The sequence below is a fragment of the Gymnoscopelus microlampas genome (genome assembly GCF_963454915.1).
Source record: "Gymnoscopelus microlampas genome assembly, chromosome: 21".
Taxonomy (NCBI): Eukaryota; Metazoa; Chordata; class Actinopteri; order Myctophiformes; family Myctophidae; genus Gymnoscopelus; species Gymnoscopelus microlampas.
In genome coordinates, this window is record NC_139958.1 from 29,562,051 (window position 1) to 29,579,277 (window position 17,227).

Sequence of the window (17,227 nt, forward strand, 5' to 3'; positions counted from 1 at the left end):
AAAAGAGATCATTTGGATTGAATATTAAGGAAATGTCATGGAAGGGGAACCTTCTGAGAGCTTCCTGAGCAAAGATAATTGACTTCACAATCTCAAAATTGGCCGGGCTGAGCGCTCTGTGTGTTAAAGCCTTCAAAAGGCATGCAGCGCACAGGTATCCACCAGAGGGCAGAAGACATGTAGCATATGTATATGACATGTAATCATATACAATGGGGTTTTCAGTCAAGTAATTTATCATATTGATGACCCAGAGGGCTCAGAACTGAATGTATCCAATATGATGCAAATGGCGTTATAGGGCTGGCAACTTACTGTATGCATAAAACGACAGCCATACCATACATCACATTATGAGGACGGTGTGAACAACAGAAAACAATAAAGAAATGCCTCTTCCGTATGGTAAAACTGGTAACCATATGGTTATGGTTATCATATATGGTTACAACAGTGTACAGAATAGGGTGGTTCTATCCTACCATGTACAGTACATGAAGAGATTTAACCGTAACGCAGACATAATTCCCTTGCATGCACTCTTCAGTCTGCATGGTGTCAAAATCAGCGGAGACAAATGAAAGCCCCGGTATAGACTCCCCGTGCATAATGTGTTGTCAGTGTTGAGACCCGTAAAGAAGGCAGCAATTGTGCCTGCCTGGAGTCACTCAGCGTTCTTAATAACCTCGCCTTCATTCATTCGTTTGCATTATGACAAATTGTGTGTTGCAAGCTAGGAGGCACTGCTCAGGAAGAGAGTGATACAGAGGGAGAGGGAGAGAGAGAGAGAGAGAGACGGTTGCCAGGGAGACGCGGCCGTGTGGCCTTGTTTGTTTCTGGAGTCTGGAGGACGGCTTCTATTAAGCAGAGGTGGAAAGTATGAGGAATTGATTGAGCTAACACAATTGACACGGGGTCACTCGGTGTGATCTACAGTGGGGAATTTAAGGTTGTAGTGGTGGCGCCGCCGCTTCACTCGTGCGTCTTCATTGTTTGTGTGCTGGATTTAATTATGTCTCTGTTGAATGCTGCTGCATAAATGAGACGAGGCGAGGTAACTCCGGTTTCAATTTGTCGAAACTGGCACTGAATTCATGGAATTGGGTAGAAATCGAGATGGTGCCTTTAGTTTCTTTCCCTTAAAAGTAACAGTTCTCTAAAAATGAAGGTTTAATGCAATGGGAATTTTCCTTCCTCATTAAACAACCTCAGCATTTTAAAACTTTGATATTGATTACTAGGCTTTATTTCGTGTTAACTTTATAGCAGCGTTCGCTGTGAAATGAGTAGACTGAGTCAGACTTACAGTTGCTACGCTTTCCGACTGTAATATGGTAAAACACTAACCAGGCCCGGACCGCTGGCGTAGTGGTCCGGGCACCTACGCTACAATATAGCCTGACAGGGCGTTGTGGGTTCGAGTCCCAATCCCGACGGCATTTGCTGCGAGTCATTTCCCATCTCTCTCTCCCCATTTCCTGACAGCCTATAGTTGTCCTATCTATAATAAATGCATAAAAGCCCAAAAATAAATCAAAAAATATATAACCTCTTTTTTCTTGCTTGGCAAGACTCAAATTAGGGGCATAAGGTTTAGCTCGTTTACCATTTGGATAAATGGATGATTAGTCACCCAAATGAGTGTTTTAAGGTCTGTCTGACTGCTCCATCTCTGAGTCAGAATGTGTTGCTATACATCTCAGTGAGCCCATTTTTTAAAATACATTTTCTGATAGAGGGGGAGAAACTATTCTCCATACAATTACATGCACAATTTAGGCATTTAGGAGACTCTATTACCCAGAGCAAGTGCAAAGAGAACAATGTAGTGCCTCAAAGAAGCTTGGATACCAGGTAAAGAATGAATCTAGCATCTGTTTAAAGTTTAAACAGATGCTAGATTCATTGTTTACCTGGTATCAAACATGCTATCTGAATCACATCCTTAACATTTGTGATAGAAAAAAAAGTAATCTAAGATACAAAACATTAGAAACAAGTAATCAAGATAATGTGCTGTAGGCCTATATGTGCATAGTAATTAGAATAGCACCAAGAAGGGATAAAAGGAGGTGAGTCTTCGGACTATACGGAGGGAAATTGGGAGTGAGTCTGCAGTTCTGAATGCAATGGGGATTTTATTCCACAGTTTGGGAGCAAGGAGGGAGAAGAGTCCGGGACATGTGGAGCGTTGTCCATGGTGTTTTAGGGAAGGCACAGACAGCATTCCAGTAGCCCTAATGTAGTTAATGTTTGCATTGTTAGCACAATTTCAGAGCCTAAACTTGATTAACCTCACTAAGTGCAACTCAAGTTCAGTTCAGATCAGATTGCAGTTTTATGCTTGAACAGTAATAACCAGAATAATACATGTGGCCCACTTGCATTAAGAGGTTAGGGTTAGGGTCCAAATATCTCGAGTTGGAAGGATGCATTACTGAAATACTGGTTCTCAAAGTGGGGTCCGGCGAACCCCAGGGTCCTTGAAAGGGTTTCCAGCAAAATGAGGAACAGTTTAAACAAGCCTTATTTTATTTATCGTCCATTCAAAAATAGCAAATCTACAAGCTCACAACGTCACGCACGCGTTGATGTGAAGATATGCTATTTTTGAAAGGATTTTGACACAAATTGACAGACAATTTTATTCTTATGGGGGTCGCTCTTCAAATGGGGATCCGTGGCCAAATGCACATCAACTTGGGGATCCTTGACTAGGGCTGAGATCCAGAACCGGAGGAATCGGAAGAACCGGATCCAACATTGAGGAACTGGAATCGGTTTCTGGAACTGGTTTGCATCACACTGTCAATGTGGACTTCACGTCTGGTTCCCAAACTTCTAAATTTCAAGGACCACCATAACTGAGAGTGTACAAATGGAACCAAATGGATCTGTAAAGGTTGGAACCCCCTAGAGGAAACCTTAAAGGGAACCGCTAAGAATCAGACCCTTAAAGAGGGAATCGTTAAGGAACTGGAATCGTTAAAATACGGACCTAAATGTTCTACAACCACTGTACTAAAGGACTCAACTCAAGTCTATCATTTGAATTTCTCTGTTGCCATATATCTCTGTTTCAATTATTTTTGCTTCATTACATGTTTCACCTTGAGCCCGATGCTCCCTTAGCCCGTTAAAACCGGGAACGCATCTGTGTCATTTTAGATTTGTACTAAAAAGCATTAATTTATTCTTTGGCTATTCAAAAATAGCAGATCTACAAGCTCATAGCATGTCACTTCGTGCCGCGCTATGAGCTTGTACATCTGCAAAAAAAATATATAGCGTGAAAAGTTGTGCAAATCTTTGAATATATATATTTCTTAAAGCAAACATTTTTAACTGAAATCTTTGCTTCTGGAGGTGCCTGGAACAAAATATTTTGAGATGGGCGTCCTTGGCCAAGTACATATCATTTTGGGGGTCCTTGACATTAAAAGTTTTGAGCACCACTGATATTCAGTAACAACATACGTTTTTTCAGAAAACCGATTTAGAAGACATTTTTTGAATCGGCCTCAGGAGTTCACACTAAACAGAAAAATACAAAACACAACCTAAATTATGAGCTCTGTAAATGTCTCCCAGAACATTTTTTTCTCTTCTCGTTTCCAGTGATGCTTACAATGTTTACCAAAGTCAGATTCATGTGTGCATTTTTGCAAACTAAGCATATAGGAAATGCTTAAGTAGCCCACACATTGTCACACTGCCAAGCGAAGATTTGTCATATTTATTAAAGCAAAAGTGGCCTTGCTCTGCCCTATGTCATAGTGTGTTATTTATTACAGCTTGCTAATTCTGTTTAATGACTTAAGTCTTTAGGTAATGACTATGTCCAGCATCCACAGTCCATTTGAGGGTAATGGACCACAATGAAAATGATCTGGATCCTAAATATCCCTATAGCAAACTCTTCTCAAAATACAAAGTAAAACATGTTCATATTTTTTTTTTAATCAATTACAATCTCCAGTTTACTTTGAGCCTATCCCTCCTTAGTGGTGTCTGAGGTGTCATTTTGCATCACAGAAGATTCAGTTCTTTTCTGCATAGATTTTCTCCACTGGAAAATGTTATCAAGGCTGAGTGCATCTGACAATTCATCCGCATCCATCTACAACAGACACATGTTTTCTTGTCTGCAACCATGTCATGGTTTTTCTAAGCTCAACACAAAATGCAGAAATTCTCCAGTCCATAAGAAACTCAAACAGTAACGACAACAGACACAGGTGAAATAATCTGACAAACATTTTCAGCGACAATATATACCCAGGGCACACTAGACACAGGTGAAACTCAAAGACAATCAACACAGGGATTGGCTGGGCCAAACAGGACACGTGTGACTCATATTAATAATCACAGGGTAGGTGAGATAAGACAGACAGACAACAGCTACAAAAGACAATTGGAAACACTAGGAACATTACAAATAAGATATCCCTACAAAATGAAACACGGAGACAGATCCTGACACAACATACTTTCATTAACCACTTTCAAACTGGCAGAAAGAAATGTTTTCCTTCTCCAAAATATAGGTTTAGGGAACCTTCAAGCTCACAATGTGTCGTATCGTGACACGTTGTCATCACGTAGATCTGCTATTTTTTTGCAATAGGGTGAGTGGTCACTTTTGCGCCACCCTCTATTTGTTTCTGAAATGATGCCTCATGTTACTAGCACACTGTCTTACTTTTAGCCTACCCCTCCCTACTGTTGTAAACAGCTGACCGGAAAATGAAGACTGCATGATTTATACTTCGTTGTGAGCCTGTGTTGTGCACCGAAAATGGCAGATCTACTGTAGTGGAGTATAACTATAACTCACAATGTCATTGTGAGCTACCTTCTGAGTGCTACTTTAACTCTGGGAGTTTTAGTTGTTAGACTCTCCATGCACACTCTCTCACACACACTCACACAAACATACATTGTTTACACACATCCCTATTACTTAGGATAGCAATCTGATCAAGTGTTCCTAGTTGATTGATAGCGGGACATGTGATGTTTTCAAGGAACAGATTTCCTTCCTCTTGCTTTGGGGTAGCATGAGGTCAGCAGGAACTGCTTCTCTTCACACAGATCGTTGAAATACGATGTGTCACTTTGACTGCGGCTGTGTGTCTATTGCAGGACATTTTGTGCTACCTCTTCCACATAAAGTATGCAAATCTAAACAGAGGTTGGATCAATAGTTCATTGCATCAATATGAAGTGCAAATGTGGCAGAGAAAAGTTCTGTCCCAAACTAGATGCTCACATCCATCATGGCTCTGCTTTTGATATTCCCTTGTACCGCTATAGTGGGGATATGTTTTATCCCTGGTTCTTGTCTGAGTGAATTAAATACACTACATGCATTTTCTTTTGGGAAAAGAAGACGGTCTGATGTGTTTGATATTAATGTTTGATAAAATCACAATTTAACAATATAATAAAACATTTGTTTAATTATTATTATTGATATAACAAATCAAATTGCTAAAATAGCAGATAAAGAAGGTAACATTGTGAGCTTACAGATCTGCTATGTTTGGTGAATGTTAGCCCCAGTCAAGAAAATGTTTAAATAAATCGAATTAATCTAAATTAATATAACTGATATTGATATAAATTTTTTGCAGATGCATTTTACAGATCATTTAAGTGTGTCATGCTCCCGGTATATAAGGACCTTGAAGCAAATGTCACTCAACACATTAATTTAAAATTGTCACAAAGCCTGAAACACAAGGCTGTATATGGTTCCATTGAGACATACCACTACCAGCCACAAGTGATGAGTGGCCTGCTGTCCATGTTTATTTCTTTGTCAAAATCTGGTCTGACCATAAACTCCTCCAGTCTCCCTCCCCCTCCAGCCAGATTTGATGAAACACCATGGCACCTTCGCCCTGCTCTTTAAAATTTACTCACCCCATGCATGGTGCTTTGTGGCTCAGCCAGTTGATGCACAGACCTATCGTCTCTGTCGGGCGGAAACCTCATATCTCCTAAACTGTTACTTTTCAGGATTCAAATTCAAAAATATCAAAAGTAGCAGATTGACAAGCTCAAAACGCGTCGCTTTGCGCTTCGAGCTTGCCGATCTCCTACTTTTGATACTTTTGTGTGACGCTGTATATGATCAAGGAGAGTGTTAATTTATGAAAAAAACACCACAAGTTAGAATATGGAGATAATAGGTTTCTGCCCGAACAACGATATGCTCCTTAAGTTGTGAGTGTGCGGAGGACCTGGATACAAATTTGACATGTCTCGAATGTCTCTCTCCTCTCTCTGCCATTGGCGTTCTGTCTCTCTACACTGACCTGTCTGAAAGCAAGCATAAAAACGCCACGCAAAACAAAACAAAAAGATCTTCTCACCCCCTCCCATGCTCATGTTTCCCACTACTACATCATGGCATATTTTGCATATTTATGCCCCTGAGGAGAATGATTTGAACTGCAAGCAGAAGAAGACAGTGTTGTACAATGCATTCTCACACCCGGTGCATCAACCGGGCAACAAGTTGGGGCAGGATTTGATCATATACAGCACCAGTGTTGCCAGATGTACAATAATTATCGTAATTGTACGATAATTTTACCCTCTGCACGATGTACGATCAATAATTCCAAAAATGCACCTAATGTACGATAATTGCCATATCACAAAAACGTTTGTGAATTTACTAAAAATGGCTTTTCAAAATAAGTCAGGAAATCAGTACATCTGACCCTAGATCTGTACTTGGAGGCATTAAAAACACCGGTCGCGTCTTTCCAGTCCAGTTTGAGGCTTTTATTTGTGTAAGGTCCAGGAAGTTGCCTGCTTCCACGCAGCATGTGTGATGCGTTTTTGTCACATAGGAGTCTCAAACAAGGTTGTTTCTTACACCAAATACGTGAAATTACATATTTACACGTGTGATTACACTTGTTTTGCTGTGTACGGTAGTTTTCTTTCAAATCCGATCATTTTAAGCCTCCGGTACGATAATTCATCGTACCGGATGATGATTCAACATTTCCCATCTGGAAACACTGTACAGCACACCTGTTTGACACGACGGGACTCTGCATCAGATGCTGACGTGACTTGACGGTCCTGTCACGTTGCATGTTGATGAGAACGGATGATTTATGATTACAAGCCTATCGGTGTGCAACTCGACTGGCACTCAGTCGGCACAAGCGGACTTTGCACCACTCTGCCTGGGGCTCAAGTCTGCACCTGCCATGTTTTAAATATTTTCAGCAGACGCATCAACATGTCGTCTGGAAATGAGAACAGAACCTCCACATTCCAGTGGGTGGGACTACCGGAAAAAGTAAAATAAACTAACGGATGTCTCATTTTTCAAATGGGTGACACATGGTCAGAACTCGTCATGTCACTCGTATGACTTATATTAGTGAGAATATGTTGCGTTGTTAGGCTAAGAAGTCAGCACAAAATCTGATGTGTTAGATCATGTCTGATTTTTAGGAATGCCTGTCCACATTGACACTAACCTGTCTGCACTGGTTGATGTGGCAAGAAAATACTGTAGTTGCAACACATTCTCACAGAATGTCAGTTATTGCTGCTCTGTCATTTCCTAATGCGTCACTAAAGGACTACAAAAACTAAAAGGCAAGCATTGGAGCTTCAAATACTACTTGAATCGAGGAATTGGACAGCTGCCTCTGTGGCTTACCTGGTAGCAATGCTAGTCTAGTAACTTTAATCTCCTGTGATCGAATTGTACTGTAGGTATGATTTTATTTGGTCTCTCCGCATAGTTTTTGTGAGGTTAGGATTAGGATTAAGGTTAGGTTTAGGCACATTTTTGTGAGGTTAGGGTTAGGTTTAGGCATTGTTTTGTCAACATGCAACATCGCCATGGCTTCCCGTCATGTCAAAACTCGTGAAGCCTTGGGAGTGAGAAGTATGTGTGTATACTGTAGTGTATGCTAAGTGGTGGTGCTTTTTTTACAAAACAGAATCAAAACAGCAAGCTGCACATGAAGAATTAAGATGTAACCTGTCCAATAACTAGTCTCTGCGCACAACTCCTCTGTTGCACCACGCAGCATCAGTGACAGAGGTTGATATGCGGTTAAATACGTTTGGTGCTGCAGTCATGGCCAGTGTTGCCAGGTCTGCTTATTATAATTTCCCCCCAAGAGTTTATTTGAAAATAGCAGATCTACAAGCTCACAACGCGTCGCATCGCGACGCGTTGTGAGCTTGTAGATCTGCTATTTTCAAATAGCTGATGTATATGTTTAACGTGCTCATGTGGCCCATAGTCGGTTATTTTGGGATTGTTTTACCAGACCTGGTTGTGTGTTTCTCTCACAGAATCTGGCAACACTGGTCATGGCCACCATCACCGTGCAGCAAGGAGTGTGGTGATGTGACTGCTGTTGCAAACTGATGAAAAAAGACAGTTTTAAAAGCGATTTGTGTGGCCAGGCAGTATGGCCAGACTGAGACACGTCACATTTCAAACCACTTATGAATGTGGTATAAATCTGATTTGCAAAAATCTGATTGTGTTTTTTTTGTTGTTGTCCAGACTTGATAAGCAATCTGATTCCAATATGGATATGGATATAAATCAGATTTGGGCAGTCAGCCTTAATAGACTGTGTAGACTTCCAGCTGCACATCGGCTCAGTGGTTCCATCAATAATCAGTGGTGGAAAGTATCTAGGTAGATTTACTCAAGTACTGGACAAATTTTGAGGTGCTTTTACTTTACTTGAGTATTTCCTTCTTTTTTTTTTACTTTACAGTTATACGTATTTTTTACTCCAGTACAATTATTTAACAGCTTTGGTTACTAGCTACTTTGAAGATTTATATTATTTGATACACAATATACATTAAGTGGTAAATGATGATGTATTATTATAGTTTAAGCTACCAGCAGCACATAAAGTAATTAAAATCAGCCCCACCTTTACCAGCTGCAATATGAAAGTTATGAAGACATTAATGTATTAAGTATGTTTTACTCAAGTTACATTTTGAGTATTTTGAGTATTTCTAGATTGAATCATTGATACTTTTACTCAAGTAAAACATCTGAGAACTTATTCTTACACTGCCAATGATCTCTTTCTATTCAAAAAGGTTCCTTTAAAATACCTATTTCTTCTCTTGACATTATTAGAAAATTACATTTATCATACTTTTGGCTGCCATAGTCTGTTTGGTGGATGTGGAGTTTATTTTTATTTTTATATGGGCTTGGGATCCAGGGGGACATGCCACAACATCGTATTGTAATTCCCTTTGTTTATCAATAGGGGTTGTGGCTGCACAATTCAGTAAAGCAACATCATTCAGTTTAAGAAAAGAGTGTATTCTGCCTGTTACAAAATACTAATAGCTTTTCCCACCCCATGTATTAACTCTGTTAACTGTATGAATATTATTACTAAATCCATGTGCCTGGGTCCTGGAGGTCCTGTGGTCATAATTCAACAGCTGCAATTAGAGCTGCAGGCTTAATAACCACCTTCACCTACATGATTCCACTCTTCTCTCCTTCAATTATGAACACAGGTTTCTTGTTAGGTGCTTGCCCTACAAGACATACTGTATTTACTGTAAATGACATACATTAATACGTGTGTGTGTGTGTGTGTGTGTGTGTGTGTGTGTGTGTGTGTGTGTGTGTGTGTGTGTGTGCGTGTGCGTGTGCGTGTGTGTGTGTGTGCACGAGTGTGTTTTCAAACCATAGTGGGCGCGTTCGAAAAATCCAGCACTGAGCGCACTGGCCAATACAAACTAATAGGCGAGTGTGCTCCGGTGCGTAATTTCCGAACGCACCCATAGTGTGTGTAGTGTCTCATGCATGAGATTTTGAAAAAGGGTGAATAAGAGACACACAAAGTAATCCATGTTCATCAAGTGTCCCCTTCAGGGGAGTCTCAAAGAAACATCCTAGTTCTGAAATACTATGTTATCTGCTTTGCGACAAAACATCGATTGAGGAAAATAGAACTATTACCTACGTTTTTCTGTACAACATTGTGAAATATCCTTATCTTAGACCTAGAAAAAAGAAAACATGTTTGAAGTGAACCACATGAACCGTAACCGTCCATATTCTCATGTAAACATTTTCCTGACATAGCATATCTACAGGCTCACAACAGTGTGAGCTGTTTTCTGCGAAGGGATTTGGTGTAAAGGGGAAAAAAGAGCAGATAGTATCCCGGCTTTAAGTGGTTGAAGAAGAACTGTCCTGTATCTGGGAACTGTGCGTGCGTGCACGTGTGTAGGCGTGCGTTTGTGCATGTGCACATGCATGTGTGCGAGCGTCCGTGCGTGCAATGTTTATGTGTCTGTGTGTGAAGAAGAGAAAAGAGTGCTTGTGCATCAAGTGTCTACTCCATTCCCTGACACAGACTGATGCCTGTTGAAAAGCATAGTATTTGAAGTGAAAGAGAGCGCTCTCCTGACATTTCTTGGTGAGTAACCTGTCTGCTGTGCTTGACAAATAATGTTTCAATGTTTGAGTTTTCCTACAGAAAGGTGAAGGGCAGTGTGAACTCCCTCCCCAACGCCATTGCCTGATCCGTGAACGTCCCAAAGGTGAATGTTTTCTTGTGAGACTACAATGTTTATACCCTTCTGTATTATTTAACATATTACATGTCTGTCCCTCCATTATAAGTGTCATGAGTGATTTAAAACTGCAGAAGTGAGTGAATGATATAATACTTTGTTATAAACAATTAATACATGCTTTCTAATACTATAATGTTGTTCTAAGCACTAAACAAAGGGCAGTTCATCATATCCTATAGTATAATAAGGAAACCTCAGTTAGTCACACGGAGAAAACGTCTGTCCCACATGCTTCTCCTCAGCGGGTTGAGCAATTGATCTCAACTTTCCCCCCGGCATTGACCATTAGCATATTATGCACAAAATGACGATGCCCGTTTTTCACTTTCGCAAACAGTAAGCTGTTTATTAGCGTTTTAGTGTAATCACCGGAGATTGCCAGTTTGACCTATGGGATCTGTCGTCGTCATGGTTATAGCCCCAGATGTACTCTGTCACGGTCCCAACCAGTGGCCAGTCCCCGGGTAGAATTAGCAACGGGGCAGACGTCTGACTTAGTTTCTTCACATTTTTTGCACTTCCGTTTCACAGACTGCTAGGCAGAAATTGTCAGTCTCGAGAGGATTCCCGTCAACCAAACATGGTGGGTGGCAGCTAGTGGCTCAGGTGGTATACAGCCGCTTGGGAATCAGAATGTTTGATCCCCAGCTCCCCCTGGGTTAGTGACGAAATGTCCTTGAGCAAGACATTTCACCCCTAACTGGTCCCGATGAGCAGGTTGGTGCCCTGCATGGTTTCCTGTGCGTGAATGGGTGAATGTAACGTAATGTCCTACACATGGTCCAATTTTGCAAACCCGCACCAGCCCCACCTGTTAATTATCAGACCCAAAACTAAGCTGAAGAACCAGTAGAGAACCTCTAAAGCACTGGTTCCCAAACAGTGGGTCGGGACATTTTTATGGGTCACAAGGAAATAAATGTCCCTTTATTTTTTGTTTCCTACATTTAGTATTTAATTATTATTATTTCAAAACATAAAAAAAAATGAAAAATCTTTTTTTTTTTCATGAATTGTTTAAATGCAATAAAAAATAATTAATACTTTCATAAATAAACAAATACAAATATGAATCAAAGAAATTCCATTAATTAGAAAACAAATGTTTAAGAAGTATTGGAAGCTGATCCAACGCGACACATTGTGAGCTTGTAGATCTGCTATTTTCACTAGTTTGGGTCCTGGGGAGACATCACATCACATTCTTTTTTGAGTCTCAAGCTAAGAAGTTTGGGAACCACTGCTCTAAGGGACCTTACATGGGCTGAACAGGCTCTTCATCTGGCAACTGCGCTACCTCAACCACCCCAAAGAACTGCTGAAGAACCATGCATTTTTTTGGTGTGTATTGCCTCTATTTAAAAGGATAGACCCTCTACAGTACATGTAGCATCTTGTTTTTGATGTCCCCCAGACGCAAATACAACAGAAACATCATTACATACAAAAAAAAGTTAACAAATACACACACATTATACAGACACTCTCCCACCCAATGTATAATTAATATCAGTGTGCTTTTCCAAGTGTATCACTTATTTAGAAAGAGGTTGTTACTGAGGCACATTTGCATTCAAATGCAGTCAAGTTGCTGTTTTGTCCCTTTCATAGTAGAATAAAAAAAGTTAAACAAGATACTGAGATGAATAGACTTAAAAAACGCTTCTTCCCCCAAGCTGTGCGCCTGCTACATAAACTGTCTCACACACTCATGATGAATAATGGCTCCTGGACTTTTTGCACCTTACCTCCATTATTTATGGACTGCTAGAATAGTCTCTATCTTTTCTTTTTTCTTTCAACCGTGCATTACAGCCATACAGACTGTTGCACAATGCTAACTAAGTGTAAAGGCAGACTTTATTCCTTTAATCAGGCTTTAGACTTCACAGTGGTGAAAGCGGTGTGTGTGTGTGTGTGTGTGTGTGTGTGTGTGTGTGTGTGTGTGTGTGTGTGTGTGACTGTGTGTGTGACTGTGTGTGTGACTGTGTGTGTGTGTGTGTGTGTGTGTGTGTGTGTGTGTGCGTGCGTGCGTGCGTGCGTGCGTGCGTGCGTGCGTGCGTGCGTGCGTGCGTGCGTGCGCCTACGCGTTAGGCCTACTAGGCCTTGAATACTCTAGCATATTTTTCAAATCCTTTAACAACTATGACTTTTTTTTATAATTACAGAGAAATCATCCCTCCAGGAGGCTATGGCATAAACATCCCACGGCTAGCCAATTACAACGCTCCTATCACTCTGCTTATGGGATATACCAGAACTAGCCAAATGCAGACATGCAAGGTCTCCAGTACAAGATTGCTGACACCTGGGACATGTCTGGGGTTTTAAAAGCAATACGGGAATACACATTTACATAAAAACTTGTTGTCCTCCAAATGATAGAAGAAGGCTATTATGCCCCTTCCTATTATGCGTTGTCCCTTCTTTATGATGTATTCTTTTTAATATTTCCAAAATGAAATAGCCACTCAATAAAGGCTTTTTAAACTTTCATGCCAGAAGAGTGCTTTGGAATTTCTTATTTTTGTTTCCTATTTCGTTTAGGGTCCCAACCAAAGAGCATCTTCATCGCAATTTTTTTTATGACTTTCGAGCACTTCTCTTTTCATGTTTTTACTTCCCAAATGATATTTAACATAATATGATTCATGTTTGCAATGAATCAACAACAATGGAAGTGTCATGTCATGTTATTGACAGACATGTACACTTGAAATTTGTGTGTGAAATAAAACTAGAAAAGTGTGCTCCTCGGGTTGCCTACCCAGGGCCCGCAACTTTGGAAGGCAGTTATAGCAACTTGGAATGAGATCTGAAAAATCTAACATTTTGATCACATCACCCCAGAGAAAAGGTGTACTGGTTTTGTGAGTTTTGGACAAAATCTGTCAGAGTAGTAGCAGAAAATGTATTTTGAAGAAAAATGTTTTGGCGGAAAATGTTATCTAGCACAAGTGGCCGGGGCCTAAATGGAGAATGAGAATCCAAAAATGTTTTTTTACGAGATACGGTTCAAGAGCTACAGGCCAAAATGTTAAGGGGGCTGTTGTAGCGCCAACATGAGCCCTATGTGAAAAATCTGGGGTGGAGATTATATCTTGACCTTCTGTGAGTGTGACAGCAATCGGGAGCTGCATTCATAATTTGTGGCATTTTGTCCAAAACGAGCCACTCTTACAACGTTTGGAAGGTAATAATAGCCAATTGGAATGGAATTTTGAGAAATCTGGCAGATAAGTCTTGATCACATGACTACAGAGATAAGGCGTACCGAATTGCGTGAGGTTTGGACAAAATCTGTATAGTGTGACCGTAATATCAAAACATGTGATTTGCAAAAATCGGGCTGCTGGTGGCGCTATAACAGGCCGATGAGAAACAATTGGGCCACAGGTTCTGTTCTGGCCTACAGGGAGTGTGTGTGCACAGTTTCACGGCGATCGGTCCAACGGTGCCGGAGATTAGCTGTACACAGACAGACGGACACACAGGCAAAATAGTCTCCGCTCCGGCTAAGCCTTCGGCCTGGCAGAGACAACAAATTGTCACAAATACATCCATCCAAAGAAACTCTATGTTATAATTTAATCTCATACAGACTTCTGTTTACAGCTGCAAGGCTTTTGACAACTTAAACCTTACACTTGGCTGACTGGAGTCCCTCAGGGCTCTACACTAGTAGCCTCGGAAACCCATGCCTTTTTTTTGTTTCAAAAGAAAAAAAGCCTGGGAGAACCTTGCAGGAACGCTGGTCTTAGGACCTTGTTATCTCCTAACCAATCAGAGTGCTCCAAACCCAGGCGCTGGAATCCAGCGCCTGGGTTTGGCTCCGCCCTTCAAGACCATCGATTGGGCTCGTTCTTTCAGTCTACTACACTAGTGACTCTTGTGTTTTTGCTCTACACTAAATATATTTTCTGAAAATGGCCGATCTGAGAGCTTTCAAGATCTATTTCCTGCACATATTTTCCCCAGAATAGTATAAACTTGAGTGATAGCATGTTCTTTTGACATAGTGCTTGGTTGGTTTGATGTTTACCTTACCATAGTTTATTTTAGGCACTACATTGTTCTCTATTCACATTGTTGTTTGTTTTTATCAAGGGAGGAGAGGGGAGAGAGTAAAGGAGAGGAAAACAATATTATCACCCTAGACATGTGTAGATGTGTAGAGTCAATTACTTTCAAGAAATATTCTATATGCCTATATGGTGAGGTGAGAGGGATCCAAAGCCCCAAGAGGGAGGGGAAAGGGTAGGAATGTTTGTTGTGTTTTCAGCATCCACATGTACTTAAACCATTCGATTATCTTGTATCCCTGTTGTTATGTTAACATTGAAGTCCTGTACATGTTTGTATTCGTCTGTACGTATGTAAAAGAAAAAAAGAAAAAGAAGCATATGTAGCCTACTGTATATTTTCCCTCTCTAAGAACACTCTACCCTATAAGCTGAATAAAAAAAACCCGACATTGTTGTTTGTTGACTGTGCGGTTCATGTTTACTCTACTTAAAGGGGAAGACCACTCATTTTCAACATTGAACTACTTTTGGCTCCGCCCCCTCAGCCAAAAGTACACCCTGCGTATGTCACTGATCACATGACCTCAATCAATTATCCTTTTCTAGGCAACACAGAATGGGGGGGGGACTTTTTTCTTATTTCCAATGTTGAAAATGAGTGGTCTTCCCCTTTAAAAGTACCTGGCACTTTTAAGTCGCTCTGAATATCTGTTAGTCATAATTAGAATAATCTAGTTGCCAAGTGTTCTGTATAACAATTACTCTATTTAGATTTATAACAGTTTAAACTTTAGCTTTTAATGCTTTATGTCAGCCCTTCACAATTGGTTTTGTAAGTGAAAAATATTTCTATTACAGTAGCCTGCTAAACCGTGCAGTAAACTGCTAGTAATAATTATGTAAGCAGATTGTGTCGCTTTTTTTTCTAAACGTAAGGAGAGAGCAAAGTCATTTTTATCGGCGCTGTTGTCTCCTTGTGGGCATAATGATTTCCTTCCCTCCTTTAACTCAGTCTTCCAGGGGTTCAGTCTCCCCTCTGTGTCATAATTAAGTCACTATATGAGCCGTAAAGGCTGAACTCTCCAGAAATAAACCCTGAGAATTCTAGACCATCTGCTCGTCTTTCTCTCCTCCTTCTCCGCTGCAGCCTCCCACCATCGCGGTTCATAATATCACCCTTTGCTACTGCCTCCCACATGTTTGCAGAGAGTAGAGGAGTATTCATGGTCAAAAAAATAAGTTATTTTGCAGTGTATGTCTGGAAACAGTATTCTCTTCTGTTCTCTGCAGCTGTCATGGATGACCTGTTCTTTTCACAAAATCCCCCCTCCATGTATCTCTTACTATCTCGATCACTGTCACTCTTTTGCTCGCAGCTGAATAGCAGAAAGGAAAGGAAGGTCTGACTAAATGGGATATCTACTGATGCAGTAATTAAGCACCAATTCGCTAATTAGTGTTCATTTAAATGTTTGTATTAGCCTTTCAATGAATGACAGTGGGCGATTACGGCATTGCTAATATTAATTTAAAACTCGGCGCTAGAAGAGTTCTGTTATATGTGCATAACCCATTTGAGGGGGGGGGGGGGGGGGGGGGGGACAGTCCTTAATCTAATCATTCAGTATCTAAGTTGTAAAGACTCATTTCTATGTTCTCCCTCAACAGTTTTTTCTCTACAAAAATTCAGAATTTTGAAAATAAGTTGTTTTTGTGGTGTGACATTCATTGAAGGGGGGATATGTACACATTTGCCAGTCTGTAGTATTCCATAATCTTATGAGTTCAGAGATCTAGTCAACTGAAGACATCATTTTCCCTTCAATGGTTTTAATTTTAGGGATTACTTTTTTTTCTGAAAACAAAATATAAAGAAAAATGACTTGATGATGAAAAAACAATAACAAAAACAATCAAATAATGCACATTACAAGATAGGAGCGCTGTGTGGGTCCGCAAATGATATACTATGACTAGTTGCTCTTTGGGAGGCTCAAAATCAATCTGCAATTTGGAACTTGAGTGGAAAAATGTGCAGAGAAAGAGACAGAGGGAGAAATGTTTAGTTAAGGGCTGGAAAAAAAAGGAAAAAAATGCTCACATACCTCTACTGCTATTTGCTGAGTAATGTGCCTATATCTGCCATATTAGGCTATACCAAATGTTGTATTCAGGCCTGAGGAAAAATAGAGCATTTACAGTAGTGCATCATGATATCACAAAAATAAATGAATAAATTAAGGCCATGAACTGCCTACAGTGTTTCGGGGGCCTCACATATCTCCCAGACAGCCCTGGTTAGTGATAGTAAGCCCTTATTTTAGCTTGGCATTTAGATGGTATTCATGTGCATGGCATCCAATTTATCTTTTTACTGTCCAGAGCTACTTACAATAAGTGAGAGCTTATAAACTGTAAGTGTTAGAACCTATTGCACAAGCCAGAGGTTATCAGTTGGCTTTTGTAGCAGTACCAACATTGTGCATTGATTCAATTCAATTGATCTCTGGTCCTGTGAGAACATCTCATGACCTTGTTTTTGTTTGCCTTGTGCTACTGGTTGAGTAGCAATG